We start from the raw sequence: 18,416 nt of genomic DNA, 5'->3' as shown, positions 1-18,416 counted from the left end.
AACAACCTCATCTCTTGAAAATCTTTTTCTGAGATGCAGAAGTCTGACACATTGTGGGGCCTTCTTCTTTAAAAATAAAAAGCATAAATATAATAATATATATATATAATATATATATATATATATATATATATACTGACTCAACCCATAGGGAAAACTCTGAATGACAAGCAATAAACTCTCTCTCTCACTTCCTCTCTCTCACTCTCTCCTTTTCCTGTTAATATAGTTGCTTCAGTTACACTGCCAAGCATTTTTGACATTTTATATTTCACCCATTCTCAACCCTGCCCCAACTTCCTATCAGGACCAAACTTGGACTTACAGGGCATCAAGACATTACTATTCTCTCAGTGGCCTCAAAAACAATGGATTAGTCACTAATATCTGTCATTTTTCATTTCATTTTTTTCATCCCTTCTCACCCCCACTTTCTATAGGGGATGAGCTTGGACTTAAAGGGCATTGGGAGTATCACTTTCATCTCAGTGTCCTCAAAAACTATGGATTAGACACTAATATATGTCGTTTTTTGGTTATTTTTGCCTGTCACTCCCTTCCTACCCCTTCTCATCCCCCGCCCCTTCCTATCGGGGCTGAACTTGGCCTGGAAGGGCAACAGGAGTGTCACAATTCATCTCAGCAACTTCAAAAACTATGGATTCGACACTAATATCTGTTCAGGTTATTTTTACATGTCACCCCCTTCCCACCCGTTCTCACCTTCCCTTCCTATTGGGATGAACTTAGAATTAAAGGGCATCAGAGTGTCACTACTCATCTCGTCCTCAAAAACTATGGATTAGACACTAATATCTGTCGTTTTCAGTTATTTTTACATGTCACCCCCTTCCCACTCCCTATTCACCCTACCTTCTTATCAGGGATGAACTTGGAATTAAAGGGCATCAGAAGTGTCACTATTCATCTCAGTGACCTCAAAATCTATGGGTTAGACACTAATATCTGTCGTTTTCACATGTCACCCCATTCCCACACCCCACCTTTGGTGCCAGTGATGTCTTGCCCCTACATATTCTTTCCCAGGTAATAAGTCACATGTATACCAAGTTTGGTTGAAATTTCTCAGTGTGTTTCAAAGTTATGCTAGAACATATAACAAATATACACATACATATATTTATATATATATATATATATATATATATATATATATATATATATATATATATATATATATATATATATAAATATTTATACTGTTTGCCTTTGAACATTTATTTGTAGTAATATCAGACTGACCAAGACAGGGAAGCCTTTGTCTTCTGGGAGCGTCGACAGTTCAAACTTTAACGTTTGTTTGTAGCATTAGGAATTAACCCTAAGGAAATTTTTATTCAACTTAAGATAGGTGGCCTTAAGCTTATCTTCTTTTTTATGTTCTTTGGCAAATGTTTTTGACAAAGTTTCAGACACCCGAGGACATGAACGCATGCCCTGTTTTGACCCAGCACTGGTCAGACAAAGACAGAGAGAATCAAGAATTGAATCCAGCGGATGTCTGTAAGGTGGTTCTGTCACCTCCTTGTCTATCGTCTTGTGTTAGTAAATTGTGAAGTGGCGAATTAATCCCAGAGCTTCCGATTGTCCGTTGTATGCGCAGCAACTCGTCATCCAAAGTAAAGTCTGTGTTTTGTTCAAAACTTCGTCAATTACTACCCCTTTTTCTGTATTTATAATTTTTTCTTGTTCCAATTTCCCACCACCACTTACTGTAGATGCTTTTACAAAGTCTAGATTGAGCCTGATTATTATATTGTTTAGCGACATTCAACCCTTCCAGTGAATTAACTAGGAATTAGGGTAGGCTGGGCCAGTTATCTTGAATTCTTTTGCATTCTTTGTGTCTCGAATCCATTGTTTGGAAGAGCCTGTGACTTTGGTTTTACCATATTAGTGAGTAAAGTGGACTCTAATTTCGAAGTGGGCGAAGATTAATTAATTTCATTAGTTAACTGCAATTCTTGTATTTTGTCGGGAATTTATCACGGCTATGTTTTCAGTGTTAACGACTGTCTTTGAGGTTAATTTGTAGCTCAATTGACAGGTTACGTGTGTCCTGCAGGGCCATATGGTGCTACGTAAATCACGTAATAAACTTATCAGCCAAGGCTGATGCGTAGATTATATATATATATTTGTATCTATTATATATATATATATATATATATATATATATATATATATATATATATATATATATATATAAATTAGCATTTTTGGTTTTGGATATGCTTGTTACAAAGCCTTAAGATCCAAGTGAAAGAAATATGAAGAAATCATGATATCTGGTAGAGGGAAACGAACCCGCATTACCATAATCACGATGAGGTTATGTGCCGACCTGGCGATGATTATGGTGACACAAGTTTGTTTTTCTGCTATCAGTAAAAATGTTGAAGAATTTGAGAAGTTAAGAGGGCAATGAGGCTATTACAACTACATACGTATCTGGTAAAAAATGACCAGTAGATTCTATACACACTCATAACATATTAATTCTATACACAATCACACACACATTACATATATTTACACACACACACAAACACACATAATATATATATTAAACCAATAACATATATATAATATCAATACATAATAAAATTTAAATGCCCTCTTAATAGTTTTTCTTCTATGCTTTTTTGGATATGCTTGTCACTACGAATTGTAACAACCAAACGGAAGTCTCTTCAATTTCTTTGGTTTGGATGTTGACAAAAATAAGGATATCATAGTTACAATGCATATCCAAAAACTGAAGAATTTGCATAATAAAGGGCAAGCCTTATTAGAATCAAATAACATATATATAATATAATATGTGTAAACTTATATATGTATGTGTGTGTGAGTGTTTGTAAATATTTGTGTGTTAAAATCTGTATAGAATCTATATATAAATAACTTATTTATTTATTTAAAATTTATGTGTATTTAATAAAAAAATATGGAAAGTGATGAATATATAAATAAATGCAAAATCATGAAGGAAAGGGAAACCATGAGTACTGCAAGGATTACTTGGCAGACTGAAAAATATAAAAATAAGTTTACAAAGAAGGTATTATGACAGATGGGGATTACAAAAGAAAAGATATGTTTTTGGGACCCATACAACTGAAGAATTAGTAGACATATCAAAACAAGGTTGAATATTTAAGAGGTTTCACAAAAGATTAGGCTCAACAGCACAGAAGCAGGGGACAGGACAATTAAAAGATTATACAAGAATGGTGACTAACCACCAAAAATGTTATAAAATACAACTCAGTAACTCTCCTTTAAGGGAATAAAAATTTTTGCATGTGAACATTTCTACATAAAAATATACGATGTTATGTTTTAAAACATACAAGGTAACTGTTTTGTAACTAAGTCAGTGATTTAAGCTTTTTCATTAAAACATTTTACTAATAGAGGGTCCAAATTTACATGCCATACAATCAGTTAAAAACATTTTAGCTGTATAAAGCAGATTCTACAAGTTTGTATAAATTTTAAATCTTTGGATTCGACAATCATATATATAATCTTATATAAAATATATATCAATATAAATATGTTTTTAGGTATACTAATTCTTCAATGTATGTGATTTAATATTTATATTTATAATCCCCATCTATATTTATAACTAACTTTCTTTGCAAACTTATTTTTATACTATATGAAATAAATAAGGGACAAATAATCCAAAAGGCCAACACCACTCTGTCAGTGCTTAGGTTGGCACTACAACTATATTATATATATATATATATATATATATATATATATATATATATATATATATATATATATATATATATATATATATATATATATATGTATATATATATATATGATATATATATATATATATATATATATATTATATATATATATATATATATATATATATATATATATATATATATATATATATATATATATATATATATATATATATATATATATATATATATATACATAAATACATATAAACATATATATACCTATCAACATAATATATATTTACAATATAGACTGAATGATTGATTGATCGCCTCAGTCAATAAAATCTCCGGCATTACAATCATCCATTCATAAGGAAAGATCGGGCTACCCACGATAGTCAATCCAAAAACTTAACATCACTCTTAACAAAAAAAAAAAACCAATCATACAGATATTTCAATAAAGAAAAAAAAAGAAGATCAAAGGGAAAAACAAACCAAAAGAACAATTCAAAACTACAAATACAAAAAAAAAAAAACTCACACAAACAGAAGAAGAAGAATCAAAATTACAATGGAATGAATAACAAAGAAAGATTTGCATACGTAGAGATGTACTCCCAGAACCACATATCAGCCTCCACAATTTCATGACTGCAGCGATCCACCTTCTATACGTTTATCTATTCCTGCAATTTCATGACCACACAGATGACGATCAGCTGATCGGACAATAATAAAATTCCGCTTAATTCATTTTCGTTGAAACAATGGAACGTCTTCAATCCATGAACACTGTATTGGCTGTTGTGGATTTTCATCCTCAACTATAAGGGCATAAGTTTGCATTACGAGAGAGAGAGAGAGAGAGAGAGAGAGAGAGAGAGAGAGAGAGAGAGAGAGAGAGAGAGAGAGAGAGAGCAACGTAACGCTTCATCAAAACTAAAACCCCAACCTATTCACAATGCAATGAAAGAATTTTATTAACTATAATGCAAAGACGTCAATAAACTAGAAGATCTTTTAAACAAAATTCAAAACAGATCATACCTTTTTCTACGCTATGGGATTGAGAAAACCTAAGGAGATAAATTATCTGTTACTTGGCCAGTTACTAACGTGACTGCAAACAAAATGAAAAAGTCTAATATGTCATGAGATGGAATACAATTAGCGGATATTCACCCACTTCCAAATTGACGGAAAAACAATAAATAGCAAAAATTGTTCTTCATTCATGATTCAATTCCAGGTCAAAGTACAAAACCCCTAAATTCAAAGTCTTAAAGACTGCAACACTTTGATGTTTGCTCTACAGACCGAAAACTTTTAATTCCAGTTCTTTGGAACACTGATTCCAGTTCTAAAATTTGCAACTCTGGCTCTCAGGAATGTTTGCTTTTAAATGCAAATGAACTCTCATTCCAGACTTGCTCTTATTGAGCTCGGGGCAGCCTCTCTCAACACTGGCCCCAAACAATTATGCACAATGGAGGTACCTTCGTCAGAGCTTCGGCAAATTACTACATAATTTACTTTGTACAAACATCGGAACAAACCACTAGAATGTTTTACATGAAACTCAAAACAAATATTCGCTAGATGATACCATTATTCTGCTAATGATAACCAGGATCATAATGATAAATATCGAGGCAGAGAATCGCATCAGGAAATGCAATTTCAAACTCCAAAAAATCAAATAAAAAACGGACGAGACACAACGGAATATGAAGCACGGGATCTGGTTCTCCCAAGGGCGATCAGGCACAACTGTTTACAGGCCACGACAGGCCACGAATTCAGATCTGACAATAAGGGCACTGGCTGATGCCCTGATTCTGTCCCTCTCCTCCCTACCCCTCTCTCAACTTGCTCACCCAACCCCGTCCACTCTCCTACTCTCATTCCGTCTCACGGCCTCCTCGGGGTATAAAAGGGCCTCATCTCTTGCAAAGGCAGCTCACTCACTCGTGGGCCATCGGCGTCGCCTGAAGGAAACCCACCCTCCCAGCCATCTCCACAATGGCCTCCTGGATTAGCTTCGGTAATAGTAGCACTCAGTGATGTGTTAGAGGAGTACCTTCCTGTGAATCCAGTTTCTCTCTCTCTCTCTCTCTCTCTCTCTCTCTCTCTCTCTCTCTCTCTCTCTCTCTCTCTCTCTCTCTCTCTCGTTCTTGTGTCCACATTCACCATGGAAATAGGGCATTTCTGAATTGCTTTTATTGCAACTAAAGGATTTTTCGTGGCAAAAGCATATGCATACACTACCTTCCTTCAGCTTCTTGGCCCACCTTACTATTTTTCACATCTACGATAATCACGAATCCCTTTTCATATTACTTTTTCTTATGAAACTTTTGGACTCAGTTGCACTTTACTGGCACAAGAACTTCCACGAAAATTCACACCATGGACAGCAACTCGCAGACATGGCAGTGGACACGTAACCAGTGGTCGTGACTCCACTTGTGATAGGGTTAATTCTTTTACCTTTCTATGCCACTCCATCTTGCACTATCATTTTCAACACTTCCACTCTAAAAGTATTCATCTTTCCCCTGGCAGACATACTATTCTCCACAAGGTTTCCTCAAACAGAGACTTCTAAGTCCTTCCACTCTCCTCGTTGCTCTTATCTATACCAGATGTAATGCTGAAACTCTATTCACTCTAACCCTGACTAATTGAGTCCTACAGACGTTTCTCTTACAGTCATTTCGGCTTCTCACGGCAAAATCAACTACTTGTCTCTCATCCTATTTAACTCATTTCACTGAAAAGAAACTTAGTATATTCTGTATCAATGCTCCTCTAGTACGTGTTATTTCAGGGAATTTTATATCACTTCTTCACTCTTTTCTAAGTCATTTGATAAGTACTGGTTTGAGGTCTTCTTCGTCACTCTCCCTAGTTGGGGGTTTAACCCTTTTCTCTTCACGCCTGTCCAATTCTCGTAATGTCCATTACACACTTGCTCGATCTCCCACACTCTTCCTTCTGGTCACTGGTGAACTTATTCAAATCCCTTCTTGTCCTAACCATCCACATGAGGATGATGTACTCTTTAAAACTCCTCTCCTTCTCAGCACTTTTAAAAGACACAATCTCATTCTTGCCTCTCATGTATTACTATCATTGTACCTCTGGATATCATCTCTAAATGTGCAGTATGTAAATTTCATTTCTAATGAATTAAATTTTCTATCTATTTGAATATGAATTTCAAAGACTAAGGGTAATTTGTGCAGCCATGCCAATTCAGTCACTTAACACTAGAAATAATTTCTGCATATACAAGACACCAAATCTTTTCACTGATATAGAAATTCATATCACAATGTCATTATGATATAACTGCAATTTATCTATTCTAACAGATTTTTAACTTACTGTTTATGATTAAAGGTAATCTTACATATAGCACAGAAATGCATATTTTCCATTTATAAAACGAATTTTTTTTAATTGCAGGTTGTGTTGTCTGTCTTGACAGTTAGCACTCTAAGTTTGCCTGGACCTGATGGGGCCTACAACATACCTCAAGTAGGAACTGGAAGGCGTTCCCAGTATTTTGTCCTTCATAGAGATGGTACTTATAAATATGGCCATGATACTGGTGAAGGAGCCTTTGAGAGTGCCAAGTCTACAAGGGTTGGACAAGCAAGATGGAAGGTTTGGCTATGTTGATCCTGATGGCAATTCTGTCAATCTTCAATACACAGCTGGTGAGGGTGGTTTTGTCCCATCAGGATCTCACCTCCCACAACCACATCCTGACTTCCATGCAGCCCATGCTGCTGCAAGAGCTCGTCCACCTTTCGTTGATCCTCTCGCTAACCCAAATGCTGATGCTTCTTATGGTTTCCAGTTTGCTGGAGAAGGACAAACAAGATCAGAGCAAAGTGATGCCACTGGAAATGTCCGAGGATCTTACTCTTACACAGACGATGATGGAATCACAAGAACCTACTCTTACACTGCAGGTCGTGGTACTGGCTTCGTTGTAGAAGGTAATGACCTTCCACTGTCACCTAAAACTCCTCAATCTTCTCCTTCTACTCCAGCAGGTACACGACAATCTTCCTCAGGTACCAGATTCTCCTCAAGTAGCACAACGACTGCTGCAAGTTCTACATCATCTTCCTCTTCTGTTGTTGCTGTAAAGAGTGCAAGTGGAACCTTTTCCTCTTCACAAAGTGGTGCCTCTTCTTCACATACCTCATCTAATAATGATGGCTCTTACTCTTTCTCCTTCGATGCTGGTGACCATTCTCGCTCAGAATCTGCTGATGCTAACCTTAATGTACAGGGACAGTTTTCTTTTGTTGCTGATGATGGTGTCAGAAGAAGGGTTGACTATCAAGCTGGAGCTGATAGAGGATTCACTGCATCTGGAGATCATCTACCAACTGCCCCATCTTCAAACACACCTGCCTCCTCCCAGTCCTCTGCCTTCCATGGTACCTCACGTCCATCAACTTACCGTGCCCCATCACCTTCTCTTCACGGTTCTGCCGGTTCATCTATTTCTGCAGGTTCTCAAACATATTCTTCTGGCACTCGTCCCTCTTTCTCAACTCGTCCACGTTTCGAAGAAGCTAATACTCGCAGTGAACTAAGGCCAGATGGAAGTTATGCTTTTGCATATGAAACATCCAGCCACTCAAGGAATGAAGCAGGCGACAGCAGTAACAATGTTGATGGAGATTTTGCATTTGTTGCTGATGATGGTCAACGACGACAGATCCAGTATCAAGCTGGTTCTGACACTGGATTCATTGCTGAGGATCCCACATTCCAAAGGTCCTGTTGTCCCTGGAGCACCTTCTGGTCAGCCTACAGGTAGGATTACACCTGTACAAGAAGTCCCTTTCATTGACCCATTAGCTAATTCCAATGCTGATGCCTCCTATAACTTTGCCTTTGACTCTGAACAGTATTCAAGATCAGAGACTGCAGATGCTGATGGAAATGTTAGTGGAACTTACACTGTCGTAGATGATGATGGAACCCGACGCACTGTTCGCTTCCGTGCTGGACAGAATTGGTTTCGAACCTCAGGAGGTTTCTTCTTCAAGGGGACCTCGCCCATCTAAACCATCTTCCTCTTCCTCTCCATCTCACACAGGATCAGTTGGCTCACCATCTTCTTCCTCAGCAGGAGCATTTGCTGCTTCAACGTCATCTCAAGTCACACCGTTCTCTTCATCATCACCTAGTGGTTCACACGACCATCTTCCCCCTCACAGTATTCTGCTCCTTCTTCACAAAGACACAGTCCACAAAACTTCAAACTCACTCAGTACGACGCCTCAAAGAACCCCAATAAATTTGGATATGTTTTAACTTTCAACTGATAATGGACTCAGGCGCACCTTTCTTGCAAACACGTTTGGAAATGTGATGTTAATAAATGGGATGAGCCTTAATTGGTTTTAGTTAATAATAATTTATTAAACTAATGTATTATATTTTCTCACTATCACAGTACCTGCATTACCATGAAAAGCAAAGCTTCAGCACATGTAAATAAAAACAATAAAAAGTGAGCACCGTAATACCCATTTTTATTCAACCTTCGCTTTTTTTGATTAAATACAATGATTCTTGAGGCATGTGACTTAAATATCTACCATGAATATGCGTATCTATGTGACCATAATAAGATTCAAAAAATAAATATAAAAAAATCCTACCAACACACACAACAATACTGATATATTTATCTCACAGAAAGTACACCACTGCAATTTAAACCTGATTTATAATAATTTTACAGAAACTTTTCCTTTTTCCTCTATCGTTGCTAAATTCTGTGCATATGCAGACTAATTAATCTTAATTGGATTTCTGATCAACAAAAACTTTTTTTTTTTTTCCCATTTTTTTATTATTAAAACGAAAAACATGCACAGCCACAACCTTCCGTTAAATCTAACAACCAGATCGTCTCCTCATTGCTTGCTGCCTAAAGTTTTCATGCTATCTTTTTGGTTTAAAACACAAGTGTGCCTTAAATAACGCCACTATGATTTTGGTTGAGGCCTACTATGAAACGTCTCCAATTTTTAAAACATAACAGGTATCTCTCTCTCTCTCTCTCTCTCTCTCTCTCTCTCTCTCTCTCTCTCTCTCTTCTCTCTCTCTCTCTCTGAATCTTGTTGACAGGATGTCTTGTTTACAGTAATCAGTTCACCAACGGATCTTTAGAACCTAAAAGATGTAATAAAACAACAACAGTTAATTGACTGTCAAGTCACGTCATGACTGGAACAAGGCATATGGCTAACAACCTCATCTTTGAAAAACTTGCCGAGATCCAGAACAACAGTCTGGTGCAATTTCTATAAACAAAGATAACAATACATGTAATGTATATATATAGTGGGTATATATGTGGTATAAAATCTTGACATATATAAACAGGACAGAGAAACGTGATGAGTGGTGCACACACTAAACCATGTTTGACTGATAATTTTTAGTTTTGATTTTGTTCTATAAAGCAACTTCAGCAATATTTTATCCATCATATCACCACTGGTTTCATATTATTTCACTACTAGGTTTTCCATTTGTGCCTAAGTATATATTCAACGGTGTGAAAGTAATCAATTTTAGGGTTCTGATTTTATATGGGGAATTTTTAAAACATTTATAATTATCAATATTCTTAAAAGTTACCACATATTGACGGTATTTTAAGTATTTGAATGGTTTCCTCAATAAAAAAAAATTAAATTTAATAATTTTTCAGACAATCAAAAGGTGTTCAATAAGAATAATTCAAATTCAGTTCTTGGAAATCAACAACAACTATGTTCTACATTCATTCTTTTAAAATGCAAGTATTTATTCAGCTGAACTGCATCAATTTTCCTCAGGATTTGAGTTGAAATGAGATAAAGCTAAAAAATGCCCATACTGGATATTTCTAAAAAATGCAGGCACAAAGCCTTCCATAGCGAGATAAACGCCATCATTCTCACTGTTTTCAGTTTTGAAACCATCAGATCCCCAAAACCTGCCATTCATCCATAAAATGCACTCACACTCAGGAAGGAACATAAAATCTTCCCAAGAAGGACTGGTGGTTATATTCATCAAAAATTTATGAGTTAATTAAAAGTGGCACTTCAAATTAATCAAACATATACCATCTTCCATGGCACAACGGAGGATAAATTGCTGATAGTTCAGTTTATAACAGATGTCATTTTCTGCATTTTTTTCAAGTTTGCATGTACTGGAAGCTCAAATCTGGGGCAAAATTCTTGTACACCTTCTTGGAAGTAGTTCAACATTGCCTGTTTTGCTATTCTTCATGCTCTTCAAAACAAAATCAATCAGTGCTGGCACCCAGCAAAATCTTATATCTAACATCAATTGAACTTTCAGCTTTTTGGTCCAGGAAATTTTAATATCAAAGTCTTCTTGATAAAACACTGCATAAAGAACAGTTCAACAGTTTTAAAAATAGTCTTTGTAACCCATCTCATTTATACTACCTTTGCAAACTTGTTTTCAAATGCTAAAATAACCATACAAGTCATTCAATGTGCCCTTGACAATGACACGTTTTTAAACTCCAAATCCAACGCCACCATTAGAAGCCTATAAGAAGATAAAATAGAAGAAGAATTTCAGCAAGAAGAAGAAAAATACAATGAGTGTCAGATATTTTACATACATACATCAAATCTTTAAAATATTTACTTTCAAATAAATTTCAAATCTTTAAAATATTTACATTTCAAATCTTTAAATATTTATTCAAAATCTAAAATTAGGCAAACTCCTCGGGGCATTATAAAATCAAGGAAAGATTTTGTTACTAATTAAATAAAGATTTCTTAACAACTCTTGGACCCTTTTGAAACACAATAAAAAATCAAAGAAACAAGGGAAAACTAAAAAAAGAAAATTCAAAATTACAAATTGAAAAAATCCGAAGCATAAACAGAATTAATAAAAATTAAATTATTAACAAAGAAAGATTCGCATACGTAGAGATTTAGCCTACTCCCAGTGCTCATTCAGCCTCCATTTTACTAGCGATCTATCTTTGTACATTTATCTATTCCTGCAGCCTTCATGACCTTGATGACGATCAGCTGATCGGACAAGACAAAATTTTAAATCATTTTTTAAAACAAAACGTCTTCAATTTGAACACTAATTTTTTCAGTGAGAACATTGCGTTTGAAGTTTTGATTAGAAGAAGAGAAGAGAAGAGAGAGAAAGAGATGGTTAACCACTAGTAATGATTATCGCATATCGAAAAATATACTTTCTTCCCCCCATACAGCTGCTTCATGAATAAAAATATCCCCAACTTAATCAAATGGAAATCAAACCAATTTTATCATTAAAATACTGCATCACTTTCCTGAACTTCCGAAATCTCAAAAACCAAACTAATGACCCTTAAGACTGATTATCCAAACAAAAATGTTCCCGTTTCTTTCAGCCAGACTGTTGAGAATCAGACGGAAAAACGTGTGAGATGAAATCAATTTCAAATCTTTGCAATGGTTCAACTCTTAACACTCACTTTGATGCTGTCAACAACAATCTTTTATTCAGTTCTTAAGAATGGAACACTGACCCAGTTCTAAAAGCGCATAACACTGGCCTCAAAAGAGATGTTTCACTTTGAAATTACAAATGAACCTTTCATTCAGACTCCCTCCACGTCACTGTTGTCATCTCAAGTTTCAGCCTCAACATATATCACATATATCATACCTTTGGCAAATTATTACTATAACAGAAGAACAAATATATCATCGTTTACATGAAATTCAATACAAGTGTATGCTAAATGATATATTATTCTGCTAATGATAACAACAGATCATTATAATGAATATCGAGGAAAAAATGACAGAAACATTTCACTTCAAAAATCAAATAAAAACGGACAAAACAACGGAATAAGCACAGGATCTGGTTCTCCCAAGGGCGATCATAGCACAACTCTTTACAGGCCACGAATATCAGATCTGGCAATCTACTGGCTGATGCCCTGATTTCTGTCCTTCTCCCCTATAGTCACCCTAGAAAGCTTCTCCAGTCTGAGTCTGATCATGGACTCATGCTTACTGGGTATAAAGGGCCTCATCTCTTGCAAAGGCAGCTCACTCACTCGTGGGCCATCGGCGTCGCCTGAAGGAAACCCACCCTCCCAGCCATCTCCACAATGGCCTCCTGGATTAGATTGGTAATAGCACTCAGCGATGTGTTGGGATCTAAAAATACTGCTCTCTCTCTCTCTCTCTCTCTCTCTCTCTCTCTCTCTCTATCATTCTTATATATATTTAATATATATATATATATATATATATATATATATAGTTATATATATTTATATATATATATATATATATATATATATATATATATATATATATGTTTATCATATATTACCTTTTCAGGCATTAACCTCAGGAGGTTCCTTTTATCGGAAAAAAGGCGTCAAAATTATACTGCACGGAATCAAACATTAAAAGCCGGATCGTGAATGAAATGAACCTCACGTACCAAAACCCTCCAAAATATTAGCCACACGATACACCTACACAGAGGACAAGTCAAGATCACTCGTCAGTACACACCGCTGCAACATCAAACTCCACTTTCACACACTCTTGTTCTCCTGGGTGTTCAACATCCTTCCTTTCAATATATACACTTCTTTTCACCATTTATCCACCACTTTCATAGCCTGTCTTTCAAACAACTCTGCTTCCTCAATTTCTTCCAAATAGTACATTATTTTCAGTCCAATCAATCACGTTCCTATTCTCTCCACATGACTAAACCATATCCTCAAAACATGCATCCGTATACACAAGTCAGACAATCATCTCCCAAACAAACACACACTCACACACACATAATCATTTCGGGCATCTTTTATATAAAAATATATATATATATATATATATATATATGCCTTTCTCTATCACTTTATATAAAATAATTTCTATATCAAAAACACGGCATCATTTCATCTACACTCATTTCATTTAATAATATTTTTATTTGCAATACCATATAAGGACTTAATCTTCAATTTTTTAAGGATAAATAGACATGAATAAATAAAAATTAATTTACTTACATTCCAAACCATTTCCTTTAAATTGATATATTTTATCACTTGCAGGCAGTGTTGTCTGCTGTGACAGTTAGCACTCTAAGTTTGCCTGGACCAGATGGAGCCTACAACATACCTCAAGTAGGAACTGGAAGGCGTTCCCAGTATTTTGTCCTTCATAGAGATGGTACTTATAAATATGGCCATGATACTGGTGAAGGAGCCTTTGAGAGTGCCAAGTCTACAAGGGTTGGACAGCAAGATGGAAGGTTTGGCTATGTTGATCCTGATGGCAATTCTGTCAATCTTCAATACACAGCTGGTGAGGGTGGTTTTGTCCCATCAGGATCTCACCTTCCACAACCACATCCTGACTTCCATGCAGCCCATGCTGCTGCAAGGGCTCGTCCACCTTTCGTTGATCCTCTCGCTAACCCAAATGCTGATGCTTCTTATGGTTTCCAGTTTGCTGGAGAAGGACAAACAAGATCAGAGCAAAGTGATGCCACTGGAAATGTCCGAGGATCTTACTCTTACACAGACGATGATGGAATCACAAGAACCTACTCTTACACTGCAGGTCGTGGTACTGGCTTTGTTGTAGAAGGTAATGACCTTCCACTGTCACCTAAAACTCCTCAATCTTCTCCTTCTACTCCAGCAGCTACGACAATCTTCCTCAGGTACCAGATTCCCTCAAGTAGCAGAACTCAACTCTGCTCCTCCAGGTTCTAGTTACATCACCTGCTGCAGGTTCTACGCCATCTTCCTCTTCTGTTGTTGCTGTCAAGAGTGCAAGTGGAACCTTTCCTCTTCACAAAGTGGTGCTGCTTCTTCACATACCTCATCTAATAATGATGGCTCTTATTCTTTCTCCTTCGATGCTGGTGACCATTCTCGCTCAGAATCTGCTGATGCTAACCTTAATGTACAGGGACAGTTTTCTTTTGTTGCTGATGATGGTGTCAGAAGAAGGGTTGACTATCAAGCTGGAGCTGATAGAGGATTCACTGCATCTGGAGATCACCTACCAACTGCCCCCATCTTCAAACACACCTACCTCCTCCCAGTCCTCTGCCTTCCGTGGTACCTCACGTCCATCAACTTACCGTGCCCCATCACCTCTTCACGGTTCTGCCGGTTCATCTATTTCTGCTGGTTCTCAAACATATTCTTCTGGCACTCGTCCCTCTTCCTCAACTCGTCCACGTTTGAAGAAGCTAATACTCATGCAGTGAACTAAGGCCAGATGGAAGTTATGCTTTTGCATCGAAACATCCAGCCACTCAAGGAATGAAGCAGGTGACACCAGTAACAATGTTGATGGAGATTTTGCATTTGTTGCTGATGATGGTCAACGACGACAGATCCAGTATCAAGCTGGTTCTGACACTGGATTCATTGCTGAGGATCACATTCCAAAGGTCCTATTGTCCCTGGAGCACCTTCTGGTCAGCCTACAGGTAGGATTACACCTGTACAAGAAGTCCCTTTCATTGACCCATTAGCTAATTCCAATGCTGATGCTTCCTATAACTTTGCCTTTGACTCTGAACAGTATTCAAGATCAGAGACTGCAGATGCTGATGGAAATGTTAGCGGAACTTACACTGTCGTAGATGATGATGGAACCTGACGCACTGTTCGCTTCCGTGCTGGACAAGGGAATTGGTTTCAAACCTCAGGAGGTTTCTTCTTCAAGGGACCTCGCCCATCTAAACCATCTTCTCTTCTTCATCTCCATCTCACACAGGATCAGTTGGCTCACCATCTTCTTCCTCTGCAGCAGCATTTCAACTTCAACATCATCTCAAGTCGCACCGTTCTCTTCATCATCACCTAGTGGTTTCCACGACCATCTTCCCCCTCACAGTATTCTGCTCCTTCTTCACAAAGACACAGTCCACAAAACTTCAAACTCACTCAGTACGATGCATCAAAGAACCCCAATAAATTTGGATATGTCTTAACTTTCAACTGATAATGGACTCAGGCACACCTTTCTTACAAACACGTGTTGAATGGATGAACCTTAATTAGTTTTAGTTAATAATAGTTTTATTATGAAACTAATGTATTATATTTTCTCACTATCACAGTACCTGCATTACCATGAAAAGCAAAGCTCTGGCACATGTAAATAAAAACAATAAAAGTGAGCATCGTAATACCCATTTTTATTCAACCCTCGTTTTACCTTCTATTCCTGGGCATGTGACTTATTATCGACCATGAATATACGTGATATAATAAGTTTCGAATAAATATAAAACAATAACAAGACACACAACAATACCGATAAATTTATCTCACAGAAAGTACACCACTGCAGTTAAACCTCATTTTATCATAATTTTACAGAAACTTTCCTGTTTTCTCTATTGTTGTTAAATTCTGTGCATGTGCAGACTAATTTATGTTAATATTTCATATCAACAAAAACTTTCAATAATTTTCCACTTTTTTTACATTTTTTTCCTAAACAAAAAAACACAGCCACAACCTTTCGTTGAATCTAACAACCACATCGTCTTCTCATAGCTTGCTGCCTAAAATTCTCATGTTATCTTTTATTTAAAAAACACATGTGGGTCTTAAACAAACACTATGATTTTGGTCGAGGACTACTACTATGAAACGTCCCCAATTTTTAAAACATAACAGTTATCTCTCTCTCTCTCTCTCTCTCTCTCTCTCTCTCTCCTCTCTTTAGAACTCTCTCTCTCTCTCTCATCGGCCTTGTTTACTGGGATGTGAACAAGGCATACTAACAGTAATCAGTTGACCAATGAGATCCCTAAAACCTAATAGTTGTTTTAGTAAAACATAAAAAGAGGAAATTTTAATCGATTATCTTGAACTGCAAGCAATCGAGGAGAACAATGAAAAAGGCAGATGGTTAACAACCTCAGTTTTGATGTTTGTTCTCTTTTTACTAAAGTCCCTATAGATTCTATTTTAGAGTATCTTAGTATCGAACGAATCCATCAAGAATTACCTCCACCTATAAGTCATATTATTTCACTACTAGGTTTTCCATTTGTGACTGTAAGTATATATTCAACGGTGAATTCTACCAACAAATATTTCGTATGGCAATGGGATACCCTTTATCCCCACACCTCTCATACTTATATGTCGAATTTTTTGAAAAGCCATATTTACCTAATATCATATATACTCCTTTAAAGTGGTATAGACATATTCCGGTATTTTAGCTGTTTTGCCTGCTGGTATTGATGTAAATGGTTTACTCTCTAATCTAAATAACCAGGTACCATCCATTAAGTTTATTTTAGAATTAGAAAAGATAACGCTTCCCCTTCTTAGGTGTTCAATCCATAGAGAACCATTTCAATGCAAATTCAGTACTTATAGGAAACAACTAACAACTTAACCTATGTCCATTTACATTCAGGCCACCACCTTAATATCAAAATATCAAGTTTTTCTTCTAAGTTTTTACGAGCATTCCGCATTGTCAGTCCTCAGTATTTGGATTAGAAATGGAATATAGAGAAAATAAGGACAAATTATGTTATCCCTTCACATACATTTAGATATTTGCTAAAAATGCAGCCCACAAAGAAGCCTTATAGTCAAAGTAACATGGAGAAGAAACTCCTATGACATTCTTAGCTTGCCTTATTTTAGAAGTTTGAAACCATAAAATCAGCGTTAAAATCTGTTAATTAATCTGATTTTTCTATAATAACATAAAGCAATATTAATAAAAAAAAATAGCCCTAAGGAAAGTGACAACATAACATATAAAATTCCAAACTTGGACTGCCCTTTTATATTGACCAGTTAGTAAAGATTTAGACGTACAAATTAAAGGGAAAGTGCTGAGTATTCTGTCAAAATCTAGGCAAGCCATCCAATGGCAATATTTCTCATCAAGAAACCCAGTAGGATGTTCTGACTGATAGTTCAGTAAGGATTTGCTAGATCGGAAAGATTTCTTCACGAAATCTTTAGAATCTGCCACATACAGCCTACTTCCCAGCTGGAAATTTTAACTTCTAGCCTGGGCATGTACTATCTGACACTGAGTAGGTAAAACGTCTAAGAATGACCTTAAAATATAAAATCACTACGAATTACTGGATTAGCTGCATTATATGATTTTCTATGTATCTTGTATGTTTTAATATATGTATTTAGGAATGTCTACTGGAAAATTTCATGTTTACTATAAGATGAATTACTGAGTTGTACTTTTATAACGCGCATACAATCAGCTTACTCTTTCCACGGTCCATTTTTGGTGGTCAGTATCTTTTCCGTATAACTTTTAATTGACTTGTTCCTCTTTTTCCAGTTCAGTTACCTAATCTTATGTAAAACTCTTCAATATAAACCTCTGTTTTGGTAGGTCTACTAATTCTTCAGCACTGTGCTGGATTCAGGTACATATTTTCCTTTATAATCCTCATCTGTCATTTATACTAACTTCTTTGCATAAATATTTTTATATCTCTGTCAGTCTGTGAGTAAGGGACAGTAAGTCAAAGGCCTAACACCACTCTGTCATTTTCTCTTTCCTTAGTGGCACTGCTTTATATATA

At 36.2% G+C, this 18,416-nt stretch overlaps 1 protein-coding gene and 2 pseudogenes across 11 annotated transcripts in view; 2 read left to right on the top strand and 1 right to left on the bottom strand.

The window, feature by feature from the left end:
- Nucleotides 1-18,416, bottom strand: part of LOC136845024 (longitudinals lacking protein, isoforms H/M/V-like) — a 345,912-nt gene that overhangs the window by 217,765 nt on the left and 109,731 nt on the right. The window lies entirely within an intron of this gene.
- On the top strand, nucleotides 5,471-9,100 carry LOC136844552 (sericin 1-like; annotated as a pseudogene).
- On the top strand, nucleotides 12,946-15,826 carry LOC136844622 (uncharacterized; annotated as a pseudogene).

Source organism: Macrobrachium rosenbergii, chromosome 13 (assembly GCF_040412425.1).
Source record: "Macrobrachium rosenbergii isolate ZJJX-2024 chromosome 13, ASM4041242v1, whole genome shotgun sequence".
Taxonomy (NCBI): Eukaryota; Metazoa; Arthropoda; class Malacostraca; order Decapoda; family Palaemonidae; genus Macrobrachium; species Macrobrachium rosenbergii.
The sequence above is the reverse complement of the archived record's forward strand: the minus strand, read 5'-3'. Positions and strand labels throughout refer to the sequence as shown.